Raw genomic sequence first — 17,672 nt, forward strand, 5'->3', positions numbered from 1 at the left:
GCTGGGAGGCGTTGCAGTAAAAAGGAAGGAAATCCAGACCAGAAAATGGGCCAGTTCCAGTCACAGAGCGGGGTCCCCTCCACAGCCCATGGCTTCCCAGCCTGGGCCGTTGCAGATGGTGCTGCTGTGTTTTGCTTTTCCTTCCTCACACCTTATCCGGGGAAGCCACACAAGCTGCTCAGATTCTCCAGAGTTCAGCTCCCCCTGAATTGCCCTGGGCCATGATAAAGCCCCTTCCTCACCCAGGCCCTGACCAACTGGAGGGAGGCACCCCAAGCTCACAGACATGGGCACCTTATCACTGGGCCACCCCTATTGAGTCCTCGCTCCCTGTGAAAGCCACACCCCCAAACCCTGGAGGCCCACCAGGGTGGAAATGATCCATCGGAGAGCCTGGGATGGAGTGGGGGAAGGGGGGCCTTCTGAGAGTCAGGAGCCCCAGCGCCTGGGGTTCTCAAGTCCCGGGGGCCTTGGGTAAGTCCTCAGATTTCCTTCGGCCTCCATTTTCTCATACATCGGCAGGACAGAGTATTTAATGACACGGTGGTTGGGAGATGTGATAACAAATTGGAAGAGCTTCAAAAGGTAAAAGGTGGTGATGTGCAAAGAAAAGTCTTCTGGTGGCCTTTATTGTGAGCAGTACTGTGCCCCGGAGACCCGCTGTGCAGGGGGTGATTTTTCTTTCTCTTTTGGAGGCAGAGCCCCTTTCTTTGCAGCATTCAGAGGATTTGCTGTCCCAGAAATCCTCTCTTGATAGATAAAGAACCCCAGGGACCTGAGAGGTCAAACTGTCTTCTCTTTCCCCACCTTCCCACATGCCGCAGATGTCAGGAGACAGGGCCCAGGGTGAGGCTGGATTCCCACATTCCATGGTCTGGGTGCTAAGCTCTAACCAGACTCTGATGTAAGAATAGTCCCTTTCATGCTGAGGGCCCCCCGGTCCACACCACACGTTCAGTCATTCAGGCAGTTTCCATTTGGGGGCTGTTATGAATGGTGTCTCTCTGAACATCTTAATGCATGTCTTTCGGTGAACACATTTCTGTTGGTGTTCACCCAGGCCTTAAGAAACTTAAAACGTTCTCCTTTGTGATTGTATAGTTTTCCTCCAGGTGTCAGTCGTTCAGAATAGTGAATGTGTAGGCATCGAGCTGGAATGCTAAGGTTGAGTGGAGCACCTGAACCGTCCAGCTCATTGGTGTTATGGCGTGTGTGTGGTTTTCTTTCCCATTTCCCTCACTTTCTTTCCTCATTCGTTCAAAACCATTTGAGATAGACATTGCCCGTTGATTTGTTAAGTAAATATTTATTGAGTGCTCCCGTGTGTAAACAGTATGCTAGCACTAAAACCCGTCTTGTCTTGCATTAGCTTGAGTCCGGTGGCCATGGTGGGGGCACAAAAACGAAGCATGCAGGTAAGCACATCACAAAGCAAGAGGCTATTCTGTGCCGCAGAAGCAGCACAATGTGTCTTAGACCCCTAGAGGAGGAACAGACCATGTCCATCCATCTGATGTAACAGGGAGGCACACTTCTGATTATATCGTTCCCTGCTCAGAATTTTTCAGTGGCTCTTCATTGCCTACAGCGTCCAAATTCAGACTTAAGAGCCTGGCGGCCAGTCTTTTGACCCCATCTCTTACGACTTCAAATGTCTCTACTCTAGACTCACCTCCTGATCTGGCCTACACAGCACCAGAGCTTTCATAACACTAGCCTTTGCCTAATGCCCTCCCCTCTCAGCTCCAGTGGTACAAAGCTCCACAACGCCTGCCCAGATTTCCCCCAGCCACAGGGAATGGCCATGTACCCTGAACTTCCCTTCACCCAACCTCTCTTCCGATTCTTCTTTTTGCTTGAAGTTATTTGTGGATACATCTGTTTTCCCTCTCCTGGATGGAAAGCTCCTTGAGGATTTGTTTATTTGTACATGCTCCGTGCTTACCGAAGGATCAGAGTGGACCCTGATAAACAGTTGTGGGAGAGAGGGAGGGGGGAGTGTTGGGGTGGAGGGTGATCAGAGACTTGGTAGTGGAGGTAACCTGACATGACCTGCAAACAGGGGTGGAATCTCGCAAGGGAGGGTGGGAGGGGCGGGGGCTTTCTAAAGATAACAAAGCGAGTCACAGAGTTCAGTTCAGAGATCATTCGGGTTCCGCAAGGACGATGATTTGTCTTCCTCTTTTGGATCACGTGGCCCCTTTGATCAATGCTGTGGACCCTTTGCCCAGAAAATGTAAATACCCACAGCATCTCATGGAGGGGGAAAAAGAGAAAGAGTTGAGAAAAGACCGGAAAGGTGGGTGAGAACCATATTATAATGGGTTTCTGAGCCGCAGTGAAATTTGTGTTTGGTTCAAGTTAATGGGGCGCAGCCGATGGTTTTGTTTTAACTTTTTATTGAAGTATAGCATGCAGCTACTTACCCAGATCACAAGTATAATTCTGCCACCCCCACCCCCCACAGGCTAAATACACACATGTAGCCAGCAGTTGGGAAAGACCCCCCTGCCCCTTTTGCTACCTTCCCCTTCAAAAGTAACCTCTTAGGGGCGCCTGGGTGGCTCAGTGGGTTAAGGCCTCTGCCTTGGGCTCAGGTCATGATCTGAGGGTCCTGGGATCGAGTCCCGCATCGGGCTCTCTGCTCAGCAGGGAGCCTGCTTCCTCCTCTCTCACTGCCTGCCTCTCTGCCTACTTGTGATCTCTGTCCAATAAATAAAATAAAAATCTTAAAAAAAAAAAGTAACCTCTAGCCTGATGCCTAATAACACAGATTAGTCTCCCCCATCTTTGTACTTACTGGACTCCTGTAGTGTGTGCTCCTTTTTGTTCTTCTATGAATCTGGCTTTCACTCAGCATTATATGTGTGAGATTCACCCGTATTGCTGCATGGATCTGAGGCCTGTTCGTTGGTGCTTGCTGTAGAGTATGCCATCAAGTGAGTGTTCTCCTGTTTCAGTCATTCAGGCAATTTCCGTCTGCAGGCCATTATGAATAGTGTTGCCCTGAACATCTTAATGCATGTCTTTCAGTGAACACATTTCTGTTGGCGTTCACCCAGAACGAGAATGGCAATGTGGAAGTGTTCTGCCCATGTGAATACAGCCATAGTTTCCATCCCCACCAACCGGTGCATGGTGTTTGAGGAACATTGTGTGACTAGAGCTGATTTTCAGAAGATTTGTCTGGCTGTAGTATCTTTGATGGCTCAGAGCAGTGGTTTCATACCGTGTTTCAAGGAGCCTTGGGAATCCACAGAGTCTGCCTTTCAGGGGCTATGACAGCCATCTCAGAAGGGTACCGCTCTGGGCTGTTCATTCCCAACCACCATCAGGCCAAGCCCCAGAGCTCTTATCTGTTGATTAGCTTTTGCCATTATCTAGGATGACTGGCCGGCAACCAGCCATCTGACAGGTGAGCAGCCGTTGAGGGAGAACTCAGGGAAACCAAGAACAGCAAGGCCACTGCCGTCATCTACCAGCACACATCAGGGAACAGGCTGACCAGAAGGTCAATGTGGATCGGGAAATAGAACCTGTATGGACTGGTCGCCTCTTTGGATGTCAAGGAAAAAGGGGATGGTCTCAGAACTAAAGTCTTGAGTCTAGATAACTAGAGTAAAGGCTGTTTTATTAGCAAGGAGGTTGAGACGCCAAATCCAGAGAAGGCCCCCTGTGTCAGAGAGTGGGGAGTCCAGCCTCTGGTAAGTCTAAGGAACAGGCAGGCTGTCTGGATGGGGATCCCAGGCCAGATATACATGTAAGAGCCTGTGCCAGCCCTTGAAAGCAGATGAAGGGGAGATTGGAGAGAGGACAAATAGGCACTCAGGCAGAATCTTCAAGGACAGCTGAGTTTGGAGGGCTCAGACAGGGGAAGATGTCAGCCCCAAGACAGAGGACAATCAGGGACATGAAGACGCCCCCAGGAGAAGACTGGGGGCAGAGTTAGGAGGGTGGGACCGTCCAGCAGGGTCAGCACCAAAAAAAGATGGACTTGTTCAAAGAGTTCTTCAGCTTTATCTAGAATCATGAAATTTCACAGAAGTGCCTTCTTAACCATCAGTTATGTTCAGGCCTACGTATGTATTGTGCTGTTATCTCTGAAAACTGGCGACGTGCTCGTGCACATGGTAACCCAACCAGAAATTTCAGTTTACTCTGATCTCCTTTCCCAGAACATTCTGGCTAAAAGCGAGCTTACGGTATTTGTGGGTGTGGCTTTATTTTTAAACACCCGTAGACACTATTTTCCCTCCTGTATACTTGCCAGCTTTCGGACCCCCTTGGTTTGAAAATGGCTGGTTCCCCAGGCATAATGTCTTTGGGGAGCTTCAGGAGCAGCTCTGTACTGACCCTCCTCCCACTACGTGCGTGATCCTCCCAGAGCACTGGATCCACGGTTACTGTCACCCAGCCAGTTCACTCTGGGGGCACATGCAGTCCCTGTCCCAGTCATCTTTCACCCATATAAGTATTAAGAGCTTAAACCAGTGGTTCAGGTAGTTCTGAAGAGTAGGGAAGGAAGGACCATGGGGAATCTAAAAAAATAATGAATCAACAGATAAAAAGCCAAAACAGACCTATAATACAGAAAGCAAACTGATGGTTGCCAGAGGACAGGGCATTGGGGAGGAGCAAAAGGGGTGAAGGGGAGTGGGAGACACAGGCTTCCAGTTATGGAACGAAAAACTCACGGGAATAACAGGCACAGCATAGGGAACGTGGTTGATGGTACCATAACAGTGCTGTATGGGGACAGAGGGTAGCTATACTCGTGAGCAGAGCATAATGTATAGAGAAGTTGAATCAGTATGCTGTACACCAGAAATTAGTGTAACATTGTATAACTACATTCAGGTTCAAAAATTAAAAAAAAATAAGCAAAGAAGCAGCACAGAGCACTTATATTAATAAGTTCTCCCTTCTTAAGGATTTGGAAGCTGAGGCCCAGAAAGAGGAAGTGACTTGTCTAGGGTCACTAGTGAATTCAGACAGAGCAGGTAGAGAGACCTGGGCATTGTACATGATCAGACCTTCTGTGTTCAAGTCCTGTGCTCTTTCTCCAGAGTGTGAGCCAAATCACCCAGAGCTCTCTCAAGATGCACTTTGGCCAGGACCGACCCCTGATAATTCTAACTCAGGAGGCTTGGATGTGGGTGCCCTGAAAGAGCTGTCCAGGGGATTCTGAAAGGCAGCCCTATTAGGAATCCAGCTTCTAGTCACTTTGTGGTCTCTGCTCCACATTACCTCCTAAGTGCAGGTATAATCTGCTTCTAAGAAAATGTCATTAATTGGATTATATTTAAGAGAGGAAAAATCAATACTTTCCTCCCTTTAAGGAGCGTGGGCAGGGGTGCCTGGGTGGCTCAGTCAGTTGAGCATCTGCCTTCGGCTCATGTCATGATACCAGGGTCCTGGGATTGAGCCCTGCATTGGGCTCCCTGCTCAGTGGGGAGCCTGCTTCTCCCACTGCCTGCTGCTCTGCCTTCTTGTGCTCTCTTCCTCTCTCTCTGTCAAATAAATAAAGAAAATCTTTAAAAAAAAAAAAAAAGCATGTGCAATTGTTATAAGTGAAAATACACTACATATTAAGAGGGGAAGCACCTGACAGGCTACTAAAAAACAGGAGTCTCACGGGGCAGAAGGATTCCAGTGTTTTTCCAATTATCTGCAAAAATAGCCTACTTACTGATTGCATAAGTTTGCAGACCCAATTCAGAAGGTTCACACAGGTCCATAAGGAAGAATTAAAATACAATTCAGTAATTGAATCTGGTCTCATAGAGATGGTATGGGAGGAAGCACTTTATAAATTGCCATCTTTTAATAGCATTATTATTACATCTGGCTTACCACATTAGAAATAGAATATCAGGTTCTACACTGCAGAAATGATCGATAAATGTGTGGCAGCATCTGCATGTGACACGTAAGAGTGTTTCCCCAGAATTCAGCTTGGGGTGGTTTTCATTTTTAAGGGAAAGCCCGGGCCTCCAGTGGTCATGTGATCACGGAGTCTGTCCATTTATAAATGTTGCCACCGACAGGTAATGGCTGTTTGTAGGACTTGGATGCGTTTACTCAGTCTACTAAAATCAGTCTCCTAATTTCTACACGTAATATAAACACGTGGCATTTACTTTGACTTACAGGGTGCCTAAAAGTGTTCCAGAGAATCTCACACACTTCAGGAAACATCCCAGGGACAAACTTTTGGTGGAATCAGCTCCACCTTCTAAAGCTCGTATTTGACCACAGACAACTATGTGCTGATCTCCTATATCTCTCTCAGGAGTTTAATCCCTGAATTCATTAAGCGTTAGGAAAATTTAAGTAACTTTACAGTTAAATACGTGAATCGATAAAAAGTATTAATATTGCCATATGAACTATTAGGATTTGCTTGAAAGTGTGTGTCATGCCCAAGGGCACTCATGAGATGAATTACCCTTGGGAAACAATCCCTTCCCCCCGACTTTAAGCACCCAATCTGCCCTGGCAGATGTAAGCAGTGGAGGCCTCTGGGGGTACTTCTTTGTTTCCAGGGCAAGTGGCAGCAGAATTCTACTTTGCTAAAGCCATGCTTAAGGGGAAAAGTGTACCAAGGCCAGAGGCCAGAGAAGGAGCTGCTTTTGAAGCCAAGGGTCACAGGTATCCTAAAACCAAAGTCTGTCCCACCCTCCCTTTCCTAAGTACAGGAAGGAGGACAGTATGCAGACTCATATTATATTTTGGAAACCAAGTAGAACTGTGCTCAAGACACAGAAGTAGTTGTGTAAAGTGTTACAATGGAGAGATGTTTTGTATGGTTCCTAATTGGTATTTAATTAGAATCCAAGCTGAACAATGAGTTCCTCTGACTTAACCTCTTGGTCCAGTACATAATGCATCTGGGGAAATATTATCTGAAGGAATCCTTTCGTAATGTGACACAATCCCATTTGTCAGAAATTCCGGTGTTCATATATTGGGTTCAGGCCCTTACCACTCACCTAAGGTACTACCGTGGAGACTTCTGTCATCATTTCATTGGTAAAGTATTTCTTGAGTTCCTGCTGTGTGCCCAGCCCCAGGAATATTTTGTCCCTTTTGTTTCCTGAAGTATGAAGAGGAAAAATAACAAAGCTATCGCTTGCTGCTTAGGCCAGTGACTTCTTTCACTTAGCAGACTACCTCTAGGTTATTTGTCTTACTGCGCGTCTTACTGTGGCCGAATAATATTCCATTGTATGTATATGCAACTTTTTTATCCATTCATCTTCTCTGCGGGCATCTAGGTTGTTTCCGTGTCTTAGCTATTGTAAATAATGCTGCAGAAAGCACAGGGGCACATACATCTTTTCAAATCAGTGTTTGTGTTATCTTTGGGTAAATACCCAGTATTTACACTCACCCAGTAGTGCAGTTACTAGATCGTGTGGTATTTCTATTTTTGATGTCTTCAGGAACCCGCATACAAAACAACAAGTACTTCGAGCTGTGAGGGCCAGCCCAGGTTTACCTTGCTGGTCACCCTAGGAATTTCATAGATTTTGCTTTTCCTCAAAGCAGTTTTCAAATCCGGACATGTTTGAAAGGAGGGAGAGCGTGTTTCCTGCTGTAGTTGATGGAAGAAGGGGAGATGGAAGAAGAAAGAAAAATGAAATGTCCTATGATGTCTCTTAGCCTACTGGTTATGGGTATGTGGACCACAGGCTTTTGTGTTTTGAGGGTGAATGCAGGGAGCGGTGCTTCTTGGCGGGTTGCACTTTGGCATCTGGGACTCGGGGTCTGAGTGCTGTATAAAATGGGCAGAGGACCCGGATTATGGCTGCCTTCATCCTATCTGCGCCTCCTCAAAAGCCAGCTCCTTCCCCTGCACTGTGGACATTGGACGTACTTGCTATATCATGATCTGGAGGAGGAAATGGTAGATAATAATTAACCTATCTTCCATTCTTTAATGACAGAGCTCCTCTTATAGTGTTAATTATTATCATGTTCTAGACCATGAAGTATTTAGGATCACAGGGTTTAACTTTTAATTCTTGAAATTTTCCATCTACCAAGGAAGAAGGCATCCCATGTACCTGTCGTCTGACTTCAGCAGTCAGCCCCAGACTCATGGCCAGTCCTGCTTCATAGATCTCCTCTCCCCCTGTCCACTCATCTAGTTTCTATCACCATTGCTTTGTTTGGCCTTGAACTTTCCGCACGTGGAATCAGACAGCATGTGCTCCCGTGCCTGGCTTCCTTTGGCCAGCACAGTGCCTGAGAGATTGGCCTGCGATGTTGGGCGCACCTCTGGTTGGTGGCCCTTGGCCACTCACCTGGAAAAAGGCTTCTGGCCTGAGCTGCTGGGTGCCTGCTCCCCTGTTTTCCTTTGGTGTCTTCCAGGCCTCCCTTTCTCATCCCAGATCTCTGACCTGAGCCCATGCTCTCGGGCCCTCATTTAACCTCTCTGGCATCTTCACACTCTCCTTGGTTGCTCAGCGCTCCTCCTCTGCTTTTTACAATGCCCAGATGACAGCCATCTCTTGAAGCAATCCTCCCGCCCCTCAAAGTTTGCAGTGCGTTCCTCGTCTTCAGCACGCCGCTACTTCTCGAAATTGCCCCCACGTGCACCGCCAAAGTTCCTAACTAATAGTTCTCTCTGGCACCCCTTATCATGGGACCTCCATTCCCTTCGTGCCACAGCAACCTCACCCGGGCCCCCCCACCCCAAACCCCTTCCTCACCCAGTCCCATGGGCTATGGTCGCTCTCTCCTTCCTGTGCCCCCATAACTGCCCCTTGTCCTGGTTTTCTGAGTAACCCATGCTGGGATTCATTTTTTTTTGTTTTTTCCCATCGTGAATACATCACACGTGGTGGAGAGCTGCCACGTTTGGAGCGCTGGCTCCTCCGCACAACATCCTGAATTGGGAAAGGCAGTAGTGAGCACCTCATAGCATTGTTTTGAGGATTAAGTGAGTAAAGCTCTCAGAACTGTATCTCAGAATCTGTAAAGCTCTCAGAACAATGTTTGGCAAGCAAACGATATGCAACAGAAGTGTTAGCTGTTGAGACCGAAAAAATAAAAATGTACGCACTATGAGAGTGCATAAAAACAACACGGAAGGTCCCCCGCTTCTCTCCACCAAGCAACAGCCACATGGAGAGTATGCTCTTCTAGTCTGTCTTCCGGGTAGAATGTATTTTTAGCTAAGCATATCTCTAGAGCATTAACGTCTGCCCTCCCTCCCCAACATCCCTCTCTCTTCCTAGCTGTCTGGTGTCCCCCATCCTGGCAGCGTCCACAGCCACCTCCCCTCACCCCTGCCCCGCTCTTTTGAATCTGCACTTCTTGTCCCTGCCTGTGTGAGGAAGACCCCGGATGTGTGCTGCTCTTTCCCTCAGATGCCCCCTCCAAGGCTAGGGCTAAAGCACCACCTCTGGGCTGTCAGTCCCCATTTGGCCCCAAGAAAGAGCTCTTGATCATTCTTCCATTTCCTACTCTTGTCTCCAGCTCTTTCTTGGCATTCCAGTCACTTTCCTCTGTTTGATGAAGTCCTGGTAGCAATGGTGATAGATAACACTGGGTGGTTTCCATGTGCCAGGCTCTCTCCTGTAGGAATCCATTTAATTGTTAAATCCTGTGAGGCAGGCCCTCTTGGTATCCCATTTTATAGACAGAGAACCTAGGAGTTGAGTGAGTTTAAGTCATTCATTCAACATCATGTAATACTGAGTGACACGCAAAGCCCAGGCCCATTGTCTGCCCTTTACCCCATTGTCTGCCCTTAGACCGTCCATGGAAATAGTCCGTCTTTTCTTTCTCTGTCTCCTAGTTCTGTTCCATCCAACATAAGGTCATTCACTTCTTTTTCCGATATTCCCTGTGCCTGTCGCTTCTGCTCAGAAACCTTTGGGGACTCCCATATTCACATAATGGAGTCAGCTTTAACCCACTCTTATACTCCCTCAACATCCATTCTGAAATTCTCTCCACTCCTTTGCTACCACCTACCCAGTCCCTACCCTTCAAGGATTGATTCATTTAAGAAATGTATCCTTCATGCACCTCTCTGCTTGCCCAAGTCCCCACTGACCATCCTCTCCCCAAGCTCCTGAGGCTTCCATCTGTTGTGCTTTTTTGGCCTTTTATTCCTTATTTTTCAAGACTTGGCCCATCCTATCAGCATCCTAAGCCTTTTAGTCCCCAGTGTGGTAGCCCACATGCCATATTTGTTACACAGCACAGCCCTGGCCGTGACTGTGGATGTCAGCGAGCTGCTCAGTCTTCCCAGTCTTTTCTTCGCCTTCTCTCTGGATCCACTCCTCCCATGCCTCCAAGCAGCTGGCACCTTCAGGCAAGAAAAACGACTACCTGGTTGCCTCCTAAGTGGAAACGGAGACAGCGGCATTTGCCTGTTGCCTCACTTTTTCAACTCTCCCAATAGGTGTTTGGGTTGTCCGTCAGAGTGGACTGCATTCAGGTGGGTAAACGTCTATCTGCTAAGCAGTCTCAGAAGGCATGTCCTTGCTTAGAGAGGATCAGATGCTAGGTCTTTATGACCAGAACCCAAAATATCTCCGTTCTTCTGCTTTGTTAGCAAACCAGGAGCGAAGATAGAACAGCTACGTTGTGGAGAACATTCTGGGCAAGGGACCCCATTACAGACCACCTCCCTCCCTGCTCAGCTAGGGCAGGTGGTAGCAGGTCTGGGAAGGCTGATGCAGAGGACTCCCAGTGGGTTACACAGATGGAAAGGAAGGGACAGGTTCTCTGGGTGTGGGTATCCAAAGGGGCACAGACCCATTAGCACAGGTAAGAGTTTGGAATACCTCCTTCTTTAGGCAGATTGGTCTTATGTCCTTTGCCAGCAATAACCTCCTCAAGGTGAAGGCCGTGTGCCTCAGTTTAGTCCTTGGATAATGCCAGGAATGTGGACAAGCTTGGTTTACATGGATCACCTGTTGATTCATTTAACAGCCTGATTCTCCTCTTGTTTGGAAGTTCTAATTCAGAACTCCTCTCCTTCCAACAGAGTGGTTCTTCAGCATTAGGGAGCATCTGGAAGGCTTCTCAAACTCTAAGCTGCTTGGGGTGCTGCCTCCAGAGTTTCTGAATCAGGAGGTCTGGGGTAGGGGTTTGAGAATCATCACTTCTAAGAGGTCCCCAGGGATGATGTTGCTTTCTGCTGGTGTGGAGACTCACCCGTTTACGGGACTTCCCCAGTGGGACCACTCCCCATTCTGAGACTGCTTCTCTTCGCAAATGCTTAGCACCTCCGGGCACCATGGAACTGGATCTTGGATATGTTCTTCCATTGTTTGGAAATCATTCTCAGATAGCAGCGTTTGCCCCCCAAAACAATGAGCCATTTTAAGGCAAGAGTTTTGTCTTCTGCTTCTCTGGTCTTTCCCACTTCCTCTCTCCAGCCCCAGCAAGCTCCCTATACAAGGCCTGCAGGCGGCTGCAGGATGCAGTCATGGTTAGGGACCCCAGGGTTCCCTTACGCACTAGGCATCCCAGAGGGCATTGGTTTCCTTATTTGGAAAGTAGGCGATTAATACCACCTTCGCCATGATCTCCAGATTAGAGTGTTAGAATAAAAAGCACGGGACAGAGCCATGCATCAAACATGCTCCCGTTTGTATTTTTTAAAGACATATACATTTTTTAAGATACATAAATCATCATGCTTGTATATGCAGGGGATGTCTTCAGAAGGAAACCCGGGAAACTGGTAATAGTAACCACCTCAGGAAGTCTAGTATAGAAGGACAGCGAGCTTTTCTTGTCTACCCTTTGGGCAAATCCGTTCAGAATTTTTCCTAGATCTACATATTCTTTTAAAATTTAAAAACTAGTGAGATAGTCATTTCTTTTTCTGAGTAAATAAAATAACTTTAAATAAAGCCCATAACCCAGTGCCTGGCACAGAAAAATCACTCTGTAACTGTCAGCATTTGTGTTGGATATTAAGTAACTGTAGAATTCACCCACATATTTATTCATTCTCTCGTGGTTAAACAGACGAGATCTCTAGCGATCCTCAAGGCAGCCATGCAGATAGGAGCAGATCCTTTCTCAGCCAGGCTTGCTATGTGAGGGCGAGAGGAAGATGTGTTTCTAAAGGTCAGACCCCTTGTTGATTGTGAACCCATCCCTCTGCGGGGTCCCGGCCTGGCGTCAGTAGAAGGGGCTGGTCCTGCACGTCTGCAGGTGACCGGCACAGATCTGCTCCCCGCGACCCACCTTCACTGACTGCAAACCTGCTTGGGGTGCAGGATGGGGGTGCAGAGCAGCCCTGCTTTTGGAATCTGGGGGCTGCACAGGTGGCCAGCCCACGCTGGAGTTGCGTTCATACAGTGCCAGTAACTGACCCAGTCAAGTGCATTGGAGTCCCAGAGACTCCACCCAGGCCTCGCAGAGCTGTGAAGGGAACCAGACAGGTGGGTGACCTTTGGCCCAGAACAGTCTGTATTTTGTGGGATACTTGTGGGAAGGAGCAGCGGGGTGGATCCTATTTCTAAGAAAACAAACTCCCGACACAAACTCCCCAGGGTGATAGGTTCGCTGGTTGGTGTGTTGGTTGCTACATCTTGTGTCTTAATCTTAGCCGAGTGATTTTTGAAGCCCCATTCTCAGAATTAGTCAATAGGAGAGAGAAGATGGCATGGGATTACGCATCTGCCAGCTTAAGGCTGTAGCTTTGAAGTAGGAGAGATCTGGGTTCCAATCCTGTCTCCCCTGTGTACTAACTGTCTGGTCTTGAGCAAATTATTTAACCGTCCTGAGCTTCAGTCTTGATAGCTATGATATATCCCACCTCCTACAGTCGCAGAGAATAGTAAATGAGTAATGGTGTAGAGTATGTGGTACAGCGCCTGGCACACAGTAAGCGATGAATAAATGTTACTGGGATACTATTAGTATGGAGCTAAACTTCTCACAGTTCAGTGGGAAGACAACATTCATACATGCAAAGTCAGTTACGTAATAGTAAGCATGAACTGACATACCATTAGCACCAAAATAAATGTGTCGCCCTTTTGAGAGCTGGATGATAGCTATATTATATATCATATATCATATATGATAGCTGCACATCAGAAAGAGGAAACACGAGTACACACAGCCCCTGCCGACCCCCCTTGGTGCCCAGGCCACCCCTTCGGAATCCTTGAACCCCTGAGCTTGACGCGTGGCGCTGGAATTCATAAAGGGAATAATCACTGCAAGCAAAAGTAGAGAGACCTTTCTGGAAGAGAGAAAAGTGTGAACCAGGGCCTAAAAGAGAGAATTTATACAGGCCAAGAGAAATGGGCAGAGAACTTGCATAGACACTTGGAAGAGGACTTGTAAACACAGCCCATAAAAGACGGGCAGTGGGCTGACAGCCCCTGGGTGCTATAGCAGTGTCACGGGGAAGCTTCCAGGCCTGGCCTCGGCGGTCAGACCACCTGGGCTCACATCCCACCCAAGCAGCTTGATGGCTGTTTGACATGAGGCACAGACTTCACTTGTCTGTGGTTCGGTTCCTTCCTTTGTAAAATGGCCATGAGAAGAGAACCCATCTTCTCATCTTCTCCCAGGGTGACAGCAAGAACTCAGCAGGATAATGTATTGACAGGGATGGGCGTGGAGCCTGGGGTCTGGCATATAGAGCAAGCTCTGCGTGGCAGCAGTGCCCTTTATGATGAGGATTTTTATTACAGTGGCAGAAATGTTAGAGAGGATCAGGATTGAAAGCTGAGCCCTCTAGACTTTTCCTGGGGTCCTGGGGAACCCTTGGTTTGCGACGGGAGAAAAAGTGAACAGCGGACCTACATCTCAGCGTCTAGTAATCAGAAGAGATGAGACTGGAGAAAGAAAGGTGAGAGGCAGGAGTCCTATGATGAGGCTGAGACCGTGGCCCTAACTTGAGTTGCTGGGAGCCACGATGGAGGGACAATGGCTGCAGAGAGAATGGGGTGGTGGGGGGCGGGGGGGAGGACTAAAAATGGACTGTGTGTCAAAATGTAGGGAGCAAGAGAATTTGGAAAATGCCAGGGTCTACGGTTGCACTGCCCCTTGAGGCAGCCACTGTGACTCGTGAACGGTTGTAATGTGGCTAGTCCAAATCAGGATCAGCTATCTATGTAAAATGGGCACTGAGCTTTTAAATATTCAGAACCAAAAGAAGGTAAAACATCTCAGTTTTTTACATTGACTACATTTTGACTTTGGTCATAGCCATCTAAAATATATCAAAATTTCTCTTTTTTCTCTTCTTTTTTCATGTGGCTACTAGAAAAATTCAGACTTCTGTTGGCCAGCACTTGGTATAAGGAATTAGGAGAAGGGAATGGAGGTATGAGGATGCCTCAGTGACTGGGACAATGGTGGTGTCACTCTCTGAAGAAAGGGACATCAGAAATGTTGAGGGCGGGCAGTGGTGTTTCACCAGCTTTTCCATGTGTTGTGTTCAAAGCACTTGTGTGCCATTTGTGTGTACATTTAAATTGGCTTTCATTTAAAGCATGGAATTGTGGTAAAGGATTGCATGAGAAGCACATTGGTCATGGTTCACGTCACGGTAGAACGTCATTTACCTGAATGAAGACCAATGTGGGTCAGGCAGGTGCCAGGTAATTTACATACGTTCTTTCATTTCCTCCTGCTAACAACCCTGTGAAGTCAGGGCTATTATCATCCCTTCCTACTTTACAGATGAGGAAACTGTAGTTCGGAGAAGTGAAGCAAATGAGTTGTAGTAAGTGCTGAGCCAGGATTCAAATTTATCTGACCATCAAAACCCTGTTCACTCGGCTGCATCAGGCCTCCAGGACTGAGCCCCTGAGAAAACGGAGTTTGAAGAAGGAATGAGAGCTGTCGGACAGGCAAGAACAGGACAGTCTAGCATCACTGAGAGGAGAAACTTTCCAGGAGGAAGTGACTGTTCAGAAAACAAATGTAAATTTTGTAGCCAAGAAGTGTGTTAAATGATAGCTATTTCAAACCAAAGGCTACTTAATCCTATAAGTTAAGATCATTAAAAGGAGTCAGAATTTTCCGGGGCTTGTTCAGAACGTTGAAAACTTAAGCATAGATAGGAAGTGGCATTCTTTTAAATGGACATATTTTAATTCCCAGGCAAAAATAAATGTGGATAGAACCCAGAGGTAAGATTCTGACAATCATTATTGGTGTTTCTCAGGAGGACCAAGTCAGAATCATGTAGAAAGCTTTAATGCAGATTCTCAGGTCCTGCCACAGACCTATGGAATCAGATTTTTTTTTAACAAGTGCTCCAGATGTTCTAGATACACAGTGAAGTTAGGAACCCACTACTCAGGCTCTGCAACAGTCTCCTGGATTTATTACCGAGACTGGCTCATTCTCGTGGCTTCCTACCAGCTTCACTAGGCGTGATGGGATCATCCTGAGTCTTTAGCAATAGCCTTATCTAGAATCTGGGGCAGTCCTTCTTTTTAGTTCTCCTTCATGTAGGTATTCTCCCAAGGCCACTTAACTGGGCACCTACTGCCATTGCTCTGGAGATTACCTATTTAAATGAGCAACAGGCTCATTTTAAATGGAGGTCATGCCTTCTTTTGCTCAGTGCTCCTGACGGTTCCCCTGCTTCCTCCCCATTCCTCCCTTGTGTTCTTGATGTTCTGAGACAAGCATGATAGGTGGTGATTAAGAGGATGACCTTGGGAGTCAGGTGACTCAAGTCCCAGCTCTGCTGCATAAATAATATAGTCACTTTGACCTCTCTGTGTTTCATCTGTAAAACAGAAATGCTGAAAGAACTCCTCTCTAAGAGGATTAAATGAAATGATTCATAGCATTCACTTACCAGGCACATACTCAGTAAATGGTGGTAGTTTTCAAAAATCATCATTAAAGCAACAGTATCCTTGTCCACCATCGTCATTATTATTCAGGAACATGTGCTGGGATGGCAGGTAAAATGAACTCCTCAAAGATACCAGATAAGGACTTTGCAAGGGTCTGCAAGTAGAAAAGCTTGCTACTTTTAGAGGATGAACTCTGTTGAGGTCTTGAGAGAGTGCTGTCCTTATTCTTCATTTTGCTGATTCTGAGCCTGTGTAAACTCTTAGAAGAGCTCCAGTCACTGTGTGTTCCCCAGCCCAAACTACATTGTCACAGCTCCATGCAGCCCTTCCTCATCTCTGCCTCTCATTTTTCCCCTCTGCAGGCCAGGAACTTGTTCTTTTCTGCCCTTCGCTCTCAGCACAGGGCAGGATCAGGGCAGGACGTGTGACTGGTCCCAGGTACACCACCCTTGATCTTACATGGTGCAAGCTCTGGTTGGAGAGAAGGAGAAAAAGAATTTCATGTCTTGCATCTCTCTGTTTTCACGTCTTAGGGTTTGGTGCGTTCAGAAATAATAACCTTATAATAGAAATCATAGCTAATCTCTGTAAGTTATTTGCAGATTACAAAACAACAGATTAACAATTGTGTATCAGTCAGGGTTCAGTTACAACAACAGAAAGCATTCTTGGCAATGCTGGCAGAATGGGCTCTCACACCGGGGATGAGGTGCGTGCTTGCATAATGAGTGGAAGGGCTGGAGGAACTGGTTCTCAGCTTCAGACCAGGACCAACTTCCAGACCTCGGCATGCAGAACTGGCCCCCAGGACCCAGCAGGAAGTGGAGACCTGGGAGGCTGCTGCAGCCATAGGGCTTCTTAGCACCAGCTTGCTCGTGATTGCACGCTGTGGTGCGCCCATCCCCACCAGATGCAGCCTGCCCACTACCCTGCTTGCCAGCAGGAAAGACAGCCAAGCCGCAAGAACTGGCCTTCTCACTTCCACTTTCCAGATCTCTGATGAATGTACCCCATTGGCAGAGCCCACGTCATCCAGATGCAAGAGAACCTTAGTGTCTCTGTTGGCTCAGGCTGCTGTCACAGAGCACCACAGACAGAGTGGCTTAAATGCAGACATTTATTTTCAGGTGCCACCAGTGTGGGTTTCTTCCATGGCCTCTCTCTCTGTGGCTTGCGGCGGGGCCATCTTCTCCGTCTTAGCGTGCTCTTCCCTCTCTACCCATCTGCGTCTAAATTCCCTCTTCAGTGAGGATCCCGATCATATTGGATCGGGGCCCTCCCGGACTGGGTTCATCTTCACTGAATTGTATCTTTAAAGACCCTCTCTCCAAATTGGGTTCGTTCTGAGTTATTGGGGGTTAGGACGTCAGCATGTCTGTTGGGGGCTGGGGCGTGCTTCCGCTGATAACACCAGGAAAGGTTGTGTTTTCTGTCCTTTGCCACAGTTCAGGACACAGCAGGAGGAGGGTAGGGAGCTGCCCAGTGCCTGATCAGGGACAGAGGGGTGCTGAGAGCACTTCAGCAGGGATGGGAGTGGAGGGTGTAGGTACTTACCTCTCAGCGAGAGTCTGCTTCGTGTTTATTACATTCACGTGCTTATTTTATCTGATGCTCTTAACCGCCCTTTGAAATAGAAAAGTATTATTATCCCCATTTTTCCCATGAGAAAATTGAGGCTTACATGGGTTACCAGGCAGTGGCAAGGGCAGGAGTGAGCTTAAGTCCCCTAACCTAATCCTTGAGTATGTCGCCAGAACTCAATGTCCAAGGCATGGTACAAAGGCCATGTCACAAGTTCAAACAGAGGGACCGGCAGGTGTCCCAGCAAATGTGAAAGCAGCAGCCACTACTCGGGCCCAG

The 17,672-nt window shown here is 47.5% G+C and overlaps 1 protein-coding gene across 5 annotated transcripts in view; it reads left to right on the forward strand.

Annotated features, from left to right (window-relative positions):
• GNG12 (G protein subunit gamma 12) overlaps nucleotides 1-17,672 on the forward strand; it is a 128,964-nt gene that overhangs the window by 101,593 nt on the left and 9,699 nt on the right. Inside the window, exon 1 of one of the 5 annotated variants that reach the window (XM_047726790.1) lies at nucleotides 13,825-13,843. The exons of the other annotated variants lie outside the window; for them this stretch is intronic. The gene's annotated coding sequence lies outside the window, so the exon portion shown is untranslated. Of the gene's footprint in view, nucleotides 1-13,824; nucleotides 13,844-17,672 lie in introns of those variants that run through there. 5 annotated transcript variants of the gene reach the window in all.

Source organism: Lutra lutra, chromosome 4, assembly GCF_902655055.1.
Source record: "Lutra lutra chromosome 4, mLutLut1.2, whole genome shotgun sequence".
NCBI lineage: Eukaryota > Metazoa > Chordata > Mammalia > Carnivora > Mustelidae > Lutra > Lutra lutra.